General features: G+C 39.5%; 1 long non-coding RNA gene across 4 annotated transcripts in view; it reads left to right on the top strand.

Annotated features, from left to right (window-relative positions):
* Nucleotides 1-313: 313 nt before the first annotated feature.
* Nucleotides 314-18,446, top strand: part of LOC135419439 (uncharacterized) — a 33,599-nt gene continuing 15,466 nt past the window's right edge. The window contains exons 1-3 of one of the 4 annotated variants that reach the window (XR_010432994.1): nt 314-478; nt 11,939-12,066; nt 13,968-14,294. This is a non-coding gene — a long non-coding RNA (uncharacterized LOC135419439). The remainder of the gene's footprint in view (nt 479-11,938; nt 12,067-13,967; nt 14,295-18,446) is intronic. The other 3 variants (XR_010432995.1, XR_010432992.1, XR_010432996.1) reach the window with 3 other exon arrangements.

Below are 18,446 nucleotides of genomic sequence, written 5' to 3'. Positions count from 1 at the left end.
ACTTTCAAGGGGGATTTTACTGGTGCCAAACTACTGTGCCATCAGCAGTTATTGGTTACACACTACAAACTTTTATTTCCCTGCTTGCTGCCCACACAATGCCAGAACTCCCGTTGGCCCCAGAAGGCAGATGCCTGCTGCTGGTACATGACCAAAGTAAAATGTAGGTTGCATGTCTCCTTGGCTATTATATGGCCATTTTTCTAAGTAATCTTTGGCTGATGAAGTTCTGTGCTCTCTCATAAGGACTGTCATGTGGTGGAGGGAGAGGCAGGGGGTTGATTCCTTGTTTCCATGATTTGTAAAAAGGTAAATGTTTAACTCAGTTTTGGCACTGAGAAGAAGAGCAGAGAGAGTTTTAAAGGCACTTTGCACATAAATACTCATGAAACAACATTGTTATTCTCACACAGCAGGTGTAAGCAGAAGAAACAGAGACATAACAACTTAGCAATGCAAAATGAGCTCCAGGCATCAGGTAATTGTACCTTTTTTTTTGCTTTTAAAACCCCTAACAACACTGAATCACATGAAGTCAATCTGACCTGTTCTTGATGCTGTTCGCAGCAGTAGAAAGTCTTTGTGACTCACACTTTCAATCAGAAGGACATTTTAGATTATTCATGTATGGAGAGAAAAAAGCAAAACAACAAACTGTTTATTTGTATTCATTTTACGACCTGAAAGGGCTCAATTTTTCATGATTTGTACTGAAGTTAGTGTGTTTTAAAAGTATTTATCTAAAAGATGTGATTTCATCATACAGCCTCCAAAACAAATTTATTTAGTTCCATTATATGTGACCTATCTTTCTGACTTTCTTTTAAGATATAAAATATTATGGATAGGTAGAAGCATGTGATCCAGAGAAGCAATGCAACGTGCCACATGTTTGAAATTCAAAGGTACTGGCAGTTCCCTGGGGCAGGTACTTCAGTGTCGTGAGAGCCAGAACCCTCTGCAATGAACACAGTGGCTCTGGATGGCTCAGACATAGCTTCTCGAGGGTAGCGGAGCTGGTGAAGGGTCTGGAGCACACATCCTATGAGGAGCAGCTGCAGGAACTGAGGGTATTTAGCCTGGAGAAAAGGAGGCTCAAGAGAGAGCCTCATCACTCCTTTTGACTACCTGAAAGGAGGATGTATTTAGGAGGGAGCTGGTCTCTTCTCCCAAGAAACAAATGATAGCACAAGAGGAAATAGCCTCAAGTTGTCCCAGGGGAGGTTTAAATTGGACATTAAGAAAAATGTCTTCATCAGCAGGGTTGCCAAGCACTGGAACAGGCTGCCCAAGGAAGTGGTTGAATCACTATCGCTGGAGACATTTAAAAGACATAGAGACATGGTGTTTGGGGGCATGTGTTAGTGGTGGACTTAGCGGTGTTGGGTTAATGGTTGGACTTAATGAACCTACAGATCTTTTCCAACCTAAACAATTCTACGATTCTCTGTGTTTTTGTCAACTGGTTCCTTCATGTTCCATAACTGGTGCTTCTGTAGAAAGGGTAGAGAGAGACGAGCACTTACCCAGAAACAAAACATGTAGTCAACAGGAATGGGCATCCTTCCTGGCTCTACAAGAGGTGACTGGTAGACTCACCAAACACCTGCAGAAACAAGCCGTGCGTCCACTACCAGGAATGCAAGCAGTGACATTATTCTTCCTCTGTTCCTCTGCTCCAGGGACACCAGGTTGCAGGTCAGAGTCGGAGACTGATCATCATCTCTTATGGCCAACCTCTGTACAGCACTGTGCCCAAACAGGCAGGTCCCAGGAAGAGGCTCATTAACCGTGCACTATCCTAATGGATGCATGGCTTACTGGTCAGATCTGGGCTGTGACCACCAGCTGGAAGGACCAATAAAGCAACTTTGCTCCCTAGAAAGTCTGCACTCTCCAGTCAATTATCTTTGAGAATCTGGTGTATGTAGTGATTTGATTAAAATCAGGGATCTTCCTCAGGCTGAGTAATACGTACTCTTTTTTCACATGACTTAAGTGTGCAGGTCCCATGCAGTAATGACTTAGGATATAGCCAGAAAAGTTTTGCTGATGAATGTAAAATAACTGCAGGTGCATGTAGAAAAATGTTATCTGTTTATAAACCACTTTGTAGTTAACAATACAAACAATATTAAAAAATGGATGGGGAGAAAAAAGTTTAGCTCTCACCACTAATTCTAGTGCTTGTAATTAAGTGTAATCCATAAATATCAAAGGATTGTCCATTTGGACCAGATTATATGTTTCAGTTCCTAGAAGAAGAAAAAATTATTACTTTTTTGCCATGCATTAAATTTAATATTAGTTACCATGTTGGAAAGAATAATGGGAAAAACCTTTCCTTGGGTTGTGAGAAGGTGAAATCTAATATCTTCCAGTTAATCCCATTATGATTATTATATATGACTCTAGGTTGGGTTCATTCATAGATTGCACAAATATTACTAAATAAGGCTTCAGGCAAGTATACATGAATTTTTGTAAATTGTGATCAGGCCTCAGCGTGGTGGCTGCCAGGTAATGGATTAACGAGCTGTCAGTATTAAATTTATTTATTTCTCCTTATCATTTAAAGAGCAGGTGGCCTATAACTATACCAATCTGAACACACCACTCTGAAAGACACACAGCTTTTTGCAGAGAAATTGGAGGAGCAGCGGCAGATTTCATTTATCAGGAATAACATTCCCTTCCTGACCTTTCATCTCCATCACCTAGGTAGACTTACTCTGCTGGTGCTATTGACCCTGCACATTTTATGCAGACTGGGGTGGATTGATGATAAATATACTGAAAGTTACTTGCTGTAACTTGAAATTAAGTGAGGCCTTGAAAGAAAAGCCTTCAAAGGACTAAAAATGTGTGCATGCATGTATTTGTTCAAAAAAGCATGTAGTGATTGACTGGACTGTGTTCTGCAGATATGCACATATATGCATTTCAGTGGAATTGTAAGGTGTGTAAATCAGTGCAAAATTTGTCTTACCCTTCTCCAAAGTCGAATCAGTCCTGACTGCCTCTGTCACATAAACAGTGTAAGTTCAGACACAATTGAAATATGTGAATTTACTGAAAAAAAAGTAAAACCAAAAGTGCCGAAAAAGTTTCACAGTTATTTAAAAATAAGAAGGATAACCTTTAGTTTACTCAGGTTATATTGTCCCTTTTTCTCCCTCTCTTTTCAGTGTACTAGAGCCAATAAAATATTTGGCCTTGAAAAAATGAAAAAGGGTGGGAAAGAGTTCAATTTGACCTTTATCTAAGCAGCTCATCTGATTGAATCTCTGTATGCTGAAAAAAAAGAAGGCGAGCAAGCAGGAGAATTTTTTTTCAGTAGGCAGGGTTTCAGTTTGTCTGCATTTCCTACCATCTCACTTTTTTACTCAGCATATTTATAAAAATTACTGCAGCTCCCCATCTATTACTGCAGTATTCTAATTAGAAGCTGAAAGGATACTGAGGACTCACTTGGAAAGGATTAGTGATCATGAAACAAACCGAAACGTCTGTCTGCTCCATACCACCAGGCAGCTTTTCTGCAGGTGAAGATAAAGAAGAGTAGAATCAACAAGATTTGTTGAAAGAGTTTTTTAATGCTTCTTTTCTTGTCTTACTGTGGTGGTAAGTGTTGTCAAGGACTGTTTTGAGCAAGAAGTTGAATTACAGTCATCAAAAAGAATGAGGTCGTGCTATTGTCAGCAAGACTACTGATGGCATAATGTAATGCTCTGTGCAATGAAACTTTGAAGAACAGGATAGTTCTGCATTAAAGGAGGATTTTTGTTTTCTGGGCAGGGGTTTTTCCCTCTCTTTTTATAAGACAACTTTTTAATTGGAAAAAACAACAAACAAGAACCCCACAATGGGGAGGTTTTGTCATCATTTGGGAGTAAATAGAAGATACGATTTAGGGGTGGGTATCTCAAAAAAAAAATAGCAGCCAAATCCTTTCTCAAGGAACTCTGTGTGCTTACATTTGTGAGCCCTAAACATGTGCTAAAAACACCTCCCTTTTCATTCCCAAAGCACTATTGCTTTGAACAGTATTCGGCAAGAATTCAGAAATGCTGTACTTGAGCAATGTGTAGTTTAGAAGGCAGGTATAATGTAAAACCATTTCATTAAGAGTAAGTCACATCAGGACCCACTAGAAAGACAATTTATCCTGAAATTACTAAGAATTGATACATATATAATTGTTTTGCTATCACTTTTTCCAAAAAACATCACCCAACTACACCTTAAAATTGTGCCCCAAAAGGTTATTTGGACACAAATGTTGCTCAGGTAAGTGGGAAATCAGCTGATGTTCATTTCTACTTCTCAGGCACTTCCCAGTGACACCACAGGGAAGTCCCCCTTCACAATTTTTTGAATGGAAATATTTTCTTCTTTTTTACCTCCGTATGAATGAGCATACTCACATTCGACAGGTGCACTCTTTGCTGGGTTAAAAAGTGGCTGGATGGCAGGGCCAGAGAGTGGTGGGGAATGGTGCCACATCTACTTAGTGGATGGTCACTAGTGGGATTCCTCAGGACTCAGTTTTGGGGCCAGTACTGTTCTATATCCTTATTGATGATCTGGATGAGGATATTGAGTGTACCCTCAGACAGTTCACAGACGGCACTAAGTTTGGTGGGAGTGTTGATCTGCTGGAGGGTAGGAAGGCTCTGCAGAGCTGCACAGGCTGGCTGGATGGGCCGAGACCAGCAGTATGAGATTCAACAAGCCCATGTGCTGGGTCCTGCACTTCGGTCACAAAAAACCCCAGCAGCTCCACAGGTTGGTGTAAGAGTGGCTGGAAAGTGGTCCAGTGGAAGAAGACCTGGGAGTACTGGTCGGCCGCTGAACATGGGCCAGCAGTGTACCCAGGTGGTCAAGAAGGCCAGTGGGATCCTGGCCTGTGTCAGAAATAGTATGGCCAGCAGGACCAGGGAAGTGATTGCCTCTCTGTGCTTAGAACTGGAGAGGCTGCATCTTGACTCCTCTGTCCAGTTTTGGGCCTCTCACTACATTGAGGTGCTGGAGTGTGTTCAGAGAAGGGTGACAAAGCTGGTGAAGAGTCTAGAGAGTAAGTCATATGAGGCACAGCTGAGGGAGCTGGAGATTGTTTAGCCTGGAGAAAAGGAGGCACAGAGGGGACCTTATCACTTTCTACAACTACCTGAAAGGAGATTGTAGGGAGGTGGGGATCAGTCTCATCTCCCAAGCAACTAGAGGATACAGCCTTAAGGTGCACCAGGGAAGGTTCATGTGGAACATCAGGAAGAGTTTCTTCACAGAAGGGGTTGTTAAACACTGGAATTGACTGCCCAGGGAGGTGATGGAGTCATCATTCCTGGAGGTGTTCAAGAAACTACTGAATGTGTCGCTTACTGCCATGATCTAGTTGACAAGGTGGTGATCAGTCAAAGGTTGGCCTCGATGATCTTGGAGTTCTTTTCCAATCTCAATGATTCTGTGATTCTGTATCTTCACCTCACTTCATTTATGTATATAATTGAAATTCTATGTAAGTTGAAATGGTATTTGAAAAAAAAGAACAGCTACATGTTTTAGAAAGTTACTTACAGTAGACAATAAACCCATTTTTAGCTTTTTGGCATACAGATGTCCTTTCTTCCTGAAAATATGAAAATTATGTTTTCATAGGACAAATTACCCAATTGTTTCCTCATTTAATCATAAAATAGATATTTCTCTCCTGAAAAAAAAACAAAATTAATACTTAAAATGGTACACATTCAGATATAACTATTTCTTTTTGTTTTTTTCCCTCTCTTCTTCTTTCATTATTTCATCAAATTAATGTTCTCCTTGTGAGATTTTGAAGAATTTGATAAAAGAAACTGATGAGATTAGCCTGCCTTTATCTGAGTTTTTATTGTGACCTATTGTGTATAAAACATTATGTGCAAAGAAGTAAACATATATTTAAAAAAAAAAAAAACAAAACACGTTTTCCTATCAGTTTTGGGGGTTTTTTTAACTTCCGTGGGCAGCACTGACCTTTTTCCCCTGTTTCTAGGAGAAATGTTTGCTCCAAAAATATGTTAACGATCCAGTGTTTTGTTTGAAGTCTATTTAGGGGCTTGCAAAAGTATTCAAGATATACCAAGAAAGAAGGGAGCAAAATGGTTGATACTCTACTTTAAGTTACTGGACTGAAACAAACCCTTAGCCATGCTTGTTTCACACACTTTTACAGACAACTATTGGCAAGCCATGTGAATCTGGGAGGTTGGAACTTTTCTCTTTTCATCTGCCCTCTTTCAGTATAAGTTTTTTCCTTATTGTATATCGTACTTACGCAACACTCTGCCCTTCAGCATAGCTTGCACTACTGACAGAATGCCAGCCTGCTCTCATTCTGGTTCCACCTTCACATCCCTTCTCTTGGCTACACCTCCAGCCTGATTGCAGCATCCCCCTGCTCCCTTTACTTCGCAGGCTCTCCTTGATAATTTTCTGTTTCTAGTATGTTTGTTATAATTCCCTGACCAAGTACTCTTTCCCAATCTTTCTATATGAAAAATGCTTCTGTATGTAAAATGCTTTCAGTTTGCCATTTCAATGGTGTTATGCAAATGAGAACACTTATTCCATTGCTTATCAGATTAACGAATATTTAGATAAATAGTGCTTTCTCCAGGCAGCCAGCTTCAGTGTGCCATAAGGCTAATTGCAAGGTGGAGAAGGTAAAGACTTTGAGCAACCAAGCAGGTGCTGAGGAGGGAAGTCAACCTCTTGGATGATGACCTTCACATCTCAATGTTGACAGAGACCCATAAGTCATCATAGAACAAAATACCTATATTTTGGAACTGTTCACATTAATCAGTACACTTCAGTTTTCCTTTGGTTTTCTAAGGATACAAATCCTACACAGTTACACTCTTTCTGTTTTTACCCACAAGCACCTAATAGCTGCTTTGGCATTATTTTTTGATAATGGACTGTCCCCTTTCACACACTAGCAGCTATCAGTGAGGACTCAGACCAACAGTCCTGCAAAATAGGCATAGCACAGAGGTTTAAATTCATGTAATGTAACCCATTCCCAGGCACTGTGACTGCAGAAACAAAAGAGGCTCTGCAGCTGTCAGGGAAGTAACCTAGTGAAGTTTGCCGTAATCTCTGTTAGCTTTAAAAGTCCTTTATCTCAGTCCTGTGAGAAGTTCCTCTACCAGAAGTCTCTCTCTGTTCTCCCATTTGCAACATGTTCTAGTCCAAAAGAGTACCAAAGCTGAGATCTTCAAAGGATAGAAAGATATTTAGGAACATAATGTCCCTGAAGGTTGATGGCATTTTCCTAATCTTCTCAAGCTGCTTCTAAAAAGGCCTGTTCAACAGCTCCGTGAGGTTTTTTTTTCTTTTTAATTGCCTTTGCTTTTGGTTCCCTTTTGGATTATAAATCAAAAGGAGCCAATTATCTATTCATATAGCAGTTTGTGGAAAACTTATTCAGCCTAAACTATATGCAAAATTTAGCCACAATTCATCTTAGAATTTAAATACCATTATAAAAATTACAAGGAGCAATAGTCTATCACTAAAATTTAAAAGCATTGGCTTTGAATATAGACAATCTTCCAGGATTAGTTAATACTATTACATTTTTCTTACACTTAGTTGGAAGTACCTGATCTCCTCTCTAGACACTTTTTCTCAGAAAGCAATTGACAATTTGTAATGCTTATTGCATTTAAAAAGTTAATTGCTGTCTAACTGAAGTAGCTTATTATACAAGTACTGGGACTATGTCTGTCTGCCAGTTGAATACACTAAAGTATTCCATTTAAGCAATTTAAATTAAAATATCATTTTATAAAGTTGTTTTGATTTTGATTACATATTGAGATTTTAAATAATTTTGACTTAATTTCAAGGGAGATGGGTTCCTTTTGTATAATATCAAATTGTAATAATTTCTATGTGATTAACATTTAATTTATGTCTACATTCTTGGCATATTCTTTCCCTATAGCCACAGTTGTATTATATTTGTTAGAAAAGATGAGTTTTCTGTGCAATGCACTGTGGAGCTGAAGTAGCAAAAAGCATGAAAAAAAATTCTGTATCTGGAGTTCTACAAGCAATCCCCCAGCAGAATGCCACTATCACGTGTCATCATACAGCCCAAAAAACAGCTCCATAAGAAGACTTCATAACAGAGAGAATTAAAACTATCATGGTGGGTTCTATAGCATGATGTAGTCACTTGCTAACGAAATAAGATGACACAAAGCTCTAAATTAACCTTTAGCCCAAACTTTTTATGTTTGGGAGACAGTAATACAGTAGGATTGTACTCTCTGCAGCACAGATGGATGCTCTCTCTCTGTCCTTCAATGTCTGCTTCAGGACTCACACACCCAGTTTGAGAAATTAGGAGATACTATGTGCTCCACTCAAATGTGTTTATTCACAAGTGGAAGTATGCATTTCTCTTCCATTTTGGTGACTGGTAAAATTTTTTTGGAGGAGAGGGTGTTCAAAATAGTTGAATTGTCAGAAAAGTGAATACTCTACACTGAATTTGGTGAATGACTCTAGCCAAATTTGATGAGGCAGAAAAAATAAATGTCAGGAGCAGAAAGACAAAGCAGGACATTTTTTTAAAGTAAACTTTCTAATTTTTTAGCTAAGTTCATGGGGGCACAGATTTTCTAGTCCTTAAGAAGCAGATGAATTGCCTGGAATAGTCCAGTTCAAATAACTTGGACTGCCTCAGGAAGGATGTGAGAAAATCTATGTCTCTGAATACATATTTAAAGTTAAATAACTATTCTAATTTCCATGAGCAAACTGATGAAGAACAAGCATGGGCCAAGAATTTAGGTTTTAATTTACACTAAATTTCACCCAGACAAATACTTCATAATTTGCACCATAACAGCTTTGGTCAGTACCACTTTAAACTGAAGTATCCTAGGTAACAGCACAACTCTCCCATATCTTTTCAGAAGGAAATGCCATTAACAGCAATCTGATAGAGCTCATCGGAAACAAGCATCAAGAAGGAATTTACATCCTGTCTTTGTCTCAGGACTTGATCTTGAGTTTAAATATTTGTTTTCCTTGCTAAGGTGTATAAAGGAATTCATGGATGGTTTGTCAATGTGGTTTTTTTCTTGCTATTGTCAGCTCTTTGTTTTGGAAAGCTGATGTGAAGTATTCCTACTACTAGCTTTTTTGAGTGTTCAGTTAATATGCTGTAAACCAAAATACATATACATAATAAAAAAAAAAAAATCTATAACGTAACAGCACCAGTACAGCATCTGAAGTCGTTTAGAAAATGACAGTCTTTGTAATGATACGGGAAAAGCAGAACAACACAATCCAAAGGACAATTTTTAAAAGCTCTGCCAGGGGAGGTTAAGGTTGGATATTATGAAGAAATTCTTTACAGAGAGGGTAATCAGGCATTGGAACGGGCTGACCAAGGAAGTGGTGGATTCTCTGTCCTTGGAGGTTTTTAAGATGAGACTGGATGTGGCACTTAGTGCCATGGTCTAGTAACCATGGTGGTAGTGGATCAAGGGTTGAACTTGATGATCTCAGAGGTCCTTTCCAACCCAGCTGATTTTAAACTGAAAATGACTGAAACGGAAAACTTGCATCTGAAACACTTTGAATTCTTACAGAGAATGAAGTCCTGATTTTGTTCCTTGGATAAATATTTTCTCTGCCAGTTTTTTTGTGGATCTGCCTCTGCTAAATCTCCTAGAACTTCATCAGATCTGCATTTACACCCTACTCCCTTCTATGTTATATGCTCAGCTTCTTCAGATGTTTCTTTTTCAAAATATATGAAAATAATTTCCTTTAGAAGATTGTGTGATTTCTGTCAATGAAAAAGGACAGAACAATTGCTTGACTCCATTACAACAACAGGTAGTCTACTTCCCTTAGTCCAGGCTGTAAGATGACATGAAAAAAGAGCAGGAAAGTAGAGGAAATCTCTTTTAAGGTTAACAGGTATCTTTAAACACAAATTCTATCTCACCAGCCTCAAACTTTTATTTTTAGCTAAAAAGGAAAATCTAAAGGATTAGATTTTTCAGTCTTCTCTACCCTCAAACAAATTTTACTTTAAATAGCCTGTCTAGTAATCCTAATCACCAATGTTCAGCAAATTTTTTATTGACTTTGCTATTTTATTTCCAATTGCTTAAATGGCTGTGCATTGAAAACAAAAAGTTAGTTGAACTTATTTCAGTGAACAAGTCTCACCTGAGATTTTTGAATCTATCCAAATGTAGACACTTAATCAGCATGGGCCGAGAGAAGAAAAATGAAGCTAATGACCTTCACACTGAAAAAAACCAAACCAAACCAACAACAATAACAACAACAACTACAAAAAGGCAGAAAAGAATTGATTGCAAAGGGCCAGATCCTGAAGGAATTTAAGCATCCGTAGGGCTGCTAAATTGACTGAAGATGCTGGCACTTGGTGGTCCTGAGAATTTGCATCTAACAGAAAATCTAACTGCATTTAACCACGTGAAATGCTGTTATATTCTACGCTTCTATGCCCCACAGTTTTGCTGTCTCTTTTACAGTGAGGATTTTATTCCAACTCTGGGTCTTCTAGGTGACTCCATATTCAAAATGACAGAAGAACCTACAAGGCAAGTGGGTTTTTGTATAGCATCTAGCATTTGTTGTATCTACAGAAATCACATGCCTGAAATGTGTTAATCAATAACAAATGGAAAAAATATTTTAACTGAATTAAATATCTTTTTTCCTTCCCTTCTTTTACATTAGCAGACAAATTGTTGTAGAGCTCCTTACAATGCTGTGACACTTTAACTTTGCAACTTGCAATGCTATTAGGCATAGCGGGGTTTAGTGTTTCATGTGACATGCTTTTGCCTTGATTTCCAAGTCCTTGATAAGGCTATTTGAATTACTAACAGATAGGACATCGGAAGGAGGTCACTTCAGGGACCACCTAAAGGTTTCTGAGGAACTTGGAGTTAGGTGAATTCTCATAAAAGAGCTGAGAGTCCAGACTGACTCAGAGAATCACAGGTATCTGATTCAGTACAGCAAGAAATTAAGCAGAAAAAGTTCCACATATTCTTCTGTTAAAGAGGCAACAGAAAAATCCTACAGCACCACTCCTTTTGGTACTACATTACCAGTCACTCTTGAACAATGATGCTCAGATCATAGTTGTGTATTAATCTTATCACTTTCCACTGTCATCCTGGCCATTTTTTTTCTTACTTATAAGGGCAGTGGGCTATCCCCTACTTTTGTACAGTCCCAGAGATTAAAGACTTATGTAGAAGATTTGGGTCCACTAATGTTTTCCTTTTTTTGCCTTTTCTTGAGGCTATGAGGAGGCTATGCTATGAGGAGAGTTGCCTGAAGAACTTACCCCTCCAAATCAAATACTTTTACAATCCCGATCCCAAAAGCTTTTGAAGCTAATATATACTTTTTCCCTCTAATTTCACATGCTAAGTTTTCCAGAAATCCCTTTAATATAAATATGTACGTGTGTGTGTACACACACACACACACGCAGAGCATTATCTTGGCAAGGAAGCAAGGACAAAAAGACTTAGCAGCAAATTATTTAGATAAGAGCTAAAAATCCATAAAAGACTAGAAAGTCATCTTGTTCTTGTGTTCTGTTTTCCTCCTTAAAACATTGCTATTCCAGAGCAGTGTGAAAGAGGAGTTTTGGGAAATGAAACCCTTCCTACATCCACAGAAGAGGATCAGAATTGGTTACCACTGTCCCTAACATGTATCTTGGTCCTGTCCACTCATCCCTATGTGACAAGTTCAGTCTCCTGTGACTTCCCTAACCCACTGCCAGCTAGGTTAGCCAAAGTAGCAAGAATTAACAGAACACACCCATCTGCCCCTTAGAAATGAGGATGAAATGCAAATATGCCTGTTTCAGGTAAGCCAAAAAGAAGCTATCAAATTATCTTCACCTTCAGCCCCTGCAAACTGGGATCAAGAGTGGTGGAAGATTTCCTGTTGACAAGTTCCCTCGCACAACCAGTGCTGCAAAAAGCTGTCAATAAGGTGAGGTCTATTAAGCAGACTGTAGTTAACTTCATTATGTAAAAGGACTGAGGAATGGAGGGTGAGAAGGAGAAGAAATGAAGTAAGAAATGTGTCCCCCAGGTAAAGTTGCCCAATGCCAGCATGCTGGGATGTACACAACCTCTGGAAGCAGGGGGCTCAGAGAGCCTGCCCTGTGGCTAGCTTACTGCCCAGGCAGCCTGTGAGACACTCTGTCTGACTGTCTCCTTAAGGTAACCTGCAGGATATGCCCCAGATGGTGAACTTGTAATTAGAGTAAGGGCTAATGACTGTGGTGGTGACCCCAAGCTGGCAGACGTGACCAGGCTGGGCAGAGGGCCTGTTCCTCCAACAGGGATCAAGGTCAACCTCCAAAGCAGTAAGGAAAAACACAGGTGCAAGAAAAAACTTCATGTCCCTAGGTGAGGTGGCCACTCATACTAGCACTGCCCTCCCCTCCTCCAGCTGTGCCACCTGCACCATCACTGCCCAGCTTTGCCCCTGATTCGCCAAGGCAGGGAGAAAAAAATATATCAAGTTTCCCAATTATCAAAACACTATTGTAACAATGAGCTGTTGCTGCACCTGCTTCCTTAGTGCCGAGTGAACGGCCACAGCTCACCTCCCGCCACAAAGGGGAGCCTGGCCAGTGATGATTAACTCCAGCAGAACACAATAGTCAACATCTGACCTGCCTGTGTGCCAAGGAGCATGTTTTCCTTGTTTATCTTGCACAGCAAGTTTTTAGCATCGCTTTTTTACAAAGGCCATGCCTACTCTAGATTCCCAGACGGTGAGTCAGCCGCGGTCCCCGGGTGAACCTGGACTCACGTGGTGGAGAGTGAGGAAACTTCACCCCGTGGAAGGGTCAGGCATGCTTGCCACCAGAGCACGTTCAGATTTTAAAAAACAAACCTGTTTCCTACCACCACACTTTAGCCTCGGTCAGCATGTAAACAACTCATGGAGGACTGGATCTCAGCACTAGCTGTGCTTCTCATGCTCCCTGCCTATCTTTTCAGCCTGAGGGTTGCAGCAAAGTGTGTGCTTTTCACCAATGCTCAGCGTTTTATCTTTGTTGTATAGAAGCATTATTACCTTTTTTTTTTTAAAATCAAGTTTGAGTAATCTGTGTACATTACAGGTCTGTCATGTTTTAGTTCTTAAGCCAACCAAGCTCTCAGTCTAACATGCAGGGTGTGGATGTGCTGTCTCCAGCAAAACTCAACAAGAAGAACAGGTCTCTGAGGTCATGAGCAGCCAGTTAGAAATTAGAGCAGCCCTGAGGCAAAGGAAATTCAGAGGCAGTCGAAGGTTTCAGTTAAGCAAGAAAAAAGTCCAACATTTAGAGGTTGTACTACAAGGACATTTGCATCCCACAGCATTTGTCATCCTAATAAGTAGCTTGTTAGAAGTCAAAAATATGCAGGTAATGATATTTTGCACCACCTTCCCACTTTTGTAGCATATTGCAATGAAATATGCAATTCCCTTTTGTTAGAACAATACAGATAATATTCTGTAAGTATATCACATTGTGCTATGAAGAGTTGTCATGAAAATGGAACTTATTATCACTGCTAAAATGGCCCCAAAGTGCCTCAAACCTTTGTAAGATGCAAGGTAGATTAGAAAGTGAAAGTGTTTGTTCTTCTGCTTATGCTGCAGTGGGCTTTTGCTCTATCCTTCATTCTAGGTGTGTGTTATTTTCATAGCTCTGCTGTATTATGAATCTAATGGTATGCAATACCAAGTGAGGCCAACCCCATGTATCAGTGCCATCTCAGTGTCTGTGATGCTGCTGTAGCACCACCCCATGAAGTCCAGCCCAGATCTGCTCAGGCTACTTGGCCTCAATATCCTTCTACTTTTGTTCTCTGACACTTTGTTTATATTTTCAGAGCTTGCCCTGTGTTATGAGTTGGGTTGAGGGAAGTGATGGCATGGTGGGAATACGTCCTATCATGGAGATATGAAGAGTGCTCGGAAGAAGAGTAATGAAAAGGAGTCAACCTCCTCAGGGCATCCATGCACTGCGTACTCCCACCATTCACATTGTCTGACCTACCTTCTCTTAACATCTTCTCCCCCCAACCAGGACAATTTGCTTCATGGGTCTGGCCCCAGTTTAAATTTCATGGAAGTCAAAGTGGCAGAAGTAGAAATGTTCCTCCCTCATTATGGACCCTGAAGTATGCATGATTTAGTGGAGAGCTGTGGAGACCAAGGTAGTATACCATTTAAAAATTTGTTTGTTGATTTACTCTCCTTGTAATTACACATTGGTTTCATTATTCCTATTTATTAAAGAACTAAATATAATTAAAGTTTTGTCTTTGAGCTGAGTGAGATTTTGTTCGGTTACTTTCCACAATCTCCTCTCACGGGCAGGGTTAGTCTGGACCTTGGTGAAAGCTGTGAACTGCAGATAGGTATGCCAGAGATTTTCCGCACAATGCCCACAAAGTTTCTGAGACTGATTATGTCGTAGCTTATTTTCAACTAATGTCAAAACAGAAAAAGTCAAGCCATCAGTCCACATACTGAGCCCTTCTTTGCAAAACAGAGGACCTTTATGAAGAAGCCAGCATTCGCGGTACACTATCATAAGTGTCCAGCAACTTGTGTAATGGGCATACAGATCATTCCGAGGTTTCCCCCATAGAAAATCATGCTGGAAATCAATATTTTCATCTCCAAGACTCATTCGTCCCAGAAGTTTTTCATTTTATAAATGAACATATCGTTTAATTTGAAGTCATGGTATGGATCTTAGCTTGCTGAGTGGCTGTTTTTAGAAAGCATTGGTAACATATGTGGGATAGTGGAGTTTTGTTTTGGTTAGAGGTTTTATGGAGGGTTTTTTTTTTTCTAAACAAGTACAGCAACACAGGCTGGATGGATTAGAGTACCTCAGACATGTCATCGTTTATATTGTCATGGACTGTCACAATGATTGGTGTTGAGAAAGGATGCGATGAAATGTTTATGTGGAAAACTAATCATTGTTTAGTGGTTTTTATTGACACTTTGCCTGCTATGTGCTACAACGTTTTTTGGGGGAGGGGGGAAGAGGGTGGGTTATTTTGCTTTTAACTGTCTAGCTCTTACAATTGGTCTAATTCTGCTCCTGCTGAAAACTTTGGGCATTTTACCATGCTGGTGAGCAGGCCTGGAGCCAATATGTCTACAAATGAAATAACATAAGCCTCAAGTCTACAATGAGCTCTGAGCAGAAGGAATTCCATCTCCATATATGAGATCTTGCTCAGCCGCAAAACACGTCAACATTAAGCCAGATTTTGTGCAGAGCAGCTATATAAGAGCAACACTTTAATTTTGAGGTACTGCTTTAATACTAAAATGTCAGCTGCTGTTTTCCAGTCTGGGAAGCACATCTGAATTCTTGGTACTGTTTGCCTTGCTAAACAGTGGCATTAAGCTCTAGCTTCACCTCTTTTCCTTAGAGAAAACAAGTTCCTACTTGGAGAAACCAGTTTCTATTCTCCACTGTGGATGCAAGGGTTAAGGGTAAGCAGAATTCTGGGCCTACACTAAACTTGAAGAAAATATAAAGGAGCTATATTTTTATTTATAATAAAAAGTGTGTCTTTTTTTCCCTCATGCCAATCTGATCCAAAATTGGATGCGCTCCACTTTAAAGAAAGGCAAGGGAGTGTTCTAAAAATATGTAGGGTAATGACATTCATCCCAGACAGAGATCTGTCATCCCAGATCTGGTACCGCACAAAAAACCCAAACAGTTTTCCCAATGTTGGTCCTTCACCCACTTCACCTGGCTAACTATACCAGCAAATCCACTAGTCAGAGGATGTGGGAGCAGCACCTCAGGAGGGTGAATTTCCTTTACAGCATTTGGCTGGAGGGTAGATGCTTGCTCTAAAGACTCTTTTTCACAAAAGGCTGTTAAGGCAATCCCTGGGGTGTGAGAAAACAGGAGGTGAAACTCAGCACAAAGGAACAATAACAACTGCACACAGCTTCTGACTTCTATAACAGGGAGGAAAAAAACTTCTTGACTTTCACATAACTTCCACCTCCTGGCTTTCCGTCAGCCATTCCCCAGGCAGTGGAGAAGGCTGAATTTAAAATGGAGGTTAAGATATGCTCTGGAGCATATTTAAGCCTTCTTAATTGTTCTTGTGATGATCTATACTTTGTAACATGTGAGAGGCAGTGGGCATCCTACTGGCCTCTCTCTTCCCCCATCTCATCCTACGCTTCAGATAGGTACCATTTTATACCTAACAAAGAAATAGAGGTTGAAATTATGCCTTCATCAAGCACAGAAAAGTCAGACAAGCTTGGGAGTTAATGTCCAGGATTACTGGAAACATTACCTAAAACAATGGTTTTCTAAAACCCACTTGTCAAAGGATAGATGCCTGCAACTGAGACATTGTCAAAGATTAGACTCCAACACCGATGCATCCTGCTGTAAGAGAGCAGTGGGACAAAAATCAGGAGAATGAGCTGGCAGTGAGGAGGTGTCATGTCACAACCATTTTCTTCCAAGTTGGTTTGTCCAACCAGACTGAAGCCTTAGTCAAAACAGCCTTCTTTGGTAAAACAGTAGAAGAGTCAACTTGGTGTACATTTCAAATGATACAGTATTTCTTCATAGCAGCTTCCTAATCTAAATGAAAGTTATCATTTTTTGATAGGCATGCTTTCCCTGTCTTTCTATGTTGTCTTGGCATAGAGTAGTTCTCTAGGTCCACTAAGTTTTGATGTGTGTACATTGGCATAATTTTTTATTTCTGGGGTTTAGATTTCTGCATGTATGTGTGTAGAAATTAAGTTTAAGAGACTAGACTGAAATTCAACATTCAAGAAACAGGAAAAATATTTTTCCAACTGCAGTTTGTCCTCTGCCCCACCTCTTCAATGGCACCATTCAGGCTGAAAAATTTAGCTTGGTGTGAATTATTCACTCCTTGCTGTATCTTTAATTCCAGGGAGATGAACCTATTGCAGACCTCAGCTGCACCTATACCCAAAATAAAATTAATTTATTTACAAATATATTTTGCACCTTTTACAATATCTTTTGCATGTTTAGTCTTAGCTTAGCTGATAAAAGGGATTTATAAGGATGGCACATGGAGAAAACAGAGCTGTGCACCCAGATTTTCCTTTATGTACCACTTTGAGGATGGGAGTACCACTTGCAAGCATAGTGGCAAATATAGAAGGCTACCTGAACAGTGGGCAATTATGTTAGCAACAAGGGACATGCTACAGATAAGGCAGAGTTTTGTAGTTAACTTTTTAAGGCATAATGTGAAAACAATAAAGAATTTTTAGATATGGCATTTTATTTAGTTATCATGTTAATAATTGAATTCTGATTAATGGTTGTAATTAATCATTATCTATGGATACTTAGAAAAATGTCAATAGCCATAGTGGGTTCAATCAGAGAGTCATGTAGTTCAGTACCCTGTCTCCAGCAGTGGGCACGAAGAGGTATGCAGGAAACATAAGAGAGTGAGCACATATGATACAGTGGCTAAAATCCATCCGCCAGAACTTTCTAATCAAATAGCAGAAGCTCCCAAAGGAGGAGTAATGTTATGTGTCTCCAAGCATAGGTCTCTGTGCTCACTGAATTTACTTTGGAAATTACAAAGGAAAACTTTGGGTTTGAAGATGGCTCTAATACTGGAGAGATTTGCACAATATTGAGGAAAATTGTGAGGATCTGTAAATTACTCTGTAATGTGTTCATGAGTGTTCCTTGATTTGACTACCTAAGACTCAAAAACCAGAGGCAATTGTGGTATTTCTTGATGATGTTGGGGTCACAAAACATAGATTAAATTTCCAGAGTTGTCCTGAACAGAAAGTATTTAGGTGACCATGGGAACACCTGGTGCTCAGAACCTTTTGTAAGCGGAGTGCATTTATATGGGAGCTCTGTTTCCTTTTTAGCAAGAAAAACAGTCAGCAAAGATGGGAACTGAATATCCAGATCATTCAGAATAACACCTAACTTGCCTATTATGTTACAGATTTCTCCCACATTTATGATTCAATTTAAGAGGTAATTTCAATGAAATTGAACGTTGTGACTGTACAATAGACAACTGCTTAAAGATAAATGCTGAAAAGATTTATTTTCAGAGGAAAAAAATAGATTTTTTAATGATAAAAGTTTAGTTCCCTTACATGTATTATTATTATACCTTCTGAGATAATATTATTTGTGCAATGTGATAAATTGTTTTCTGCTATCCGTAGGAAGTGAAAAGAACATACATGCTTTTATAATTCATTGTTTTTGATTAAAAACCTACATTCTCTTAGCCAAAAGATGGAGCAAGCCACTGAAGGCTTAGTCTGCATTTCAGCTCTCC

The sequence above is a fragment of the Pseudopipra pipra genome, chromosome 1 (assembly GCF_036250125.1).
Source record: "Pseudopipra pipra isolate bDixPip1 chromosome 1, bDixPip1.hap1, whole genome shotgun sequence".
NCBI classification, from domain to species: domain Eukaryota; kingdom Metazoa; phylum Chordata; class Aves; order Passeriformes; family Pipridae; genus Pseudopipra; species Pseudopipra pipra.
The sequence above is the reverse complement of the archived record's forward strand: the minus strand, read 5'-3'. Positions and strand labels throughout refer to the sequence as shown.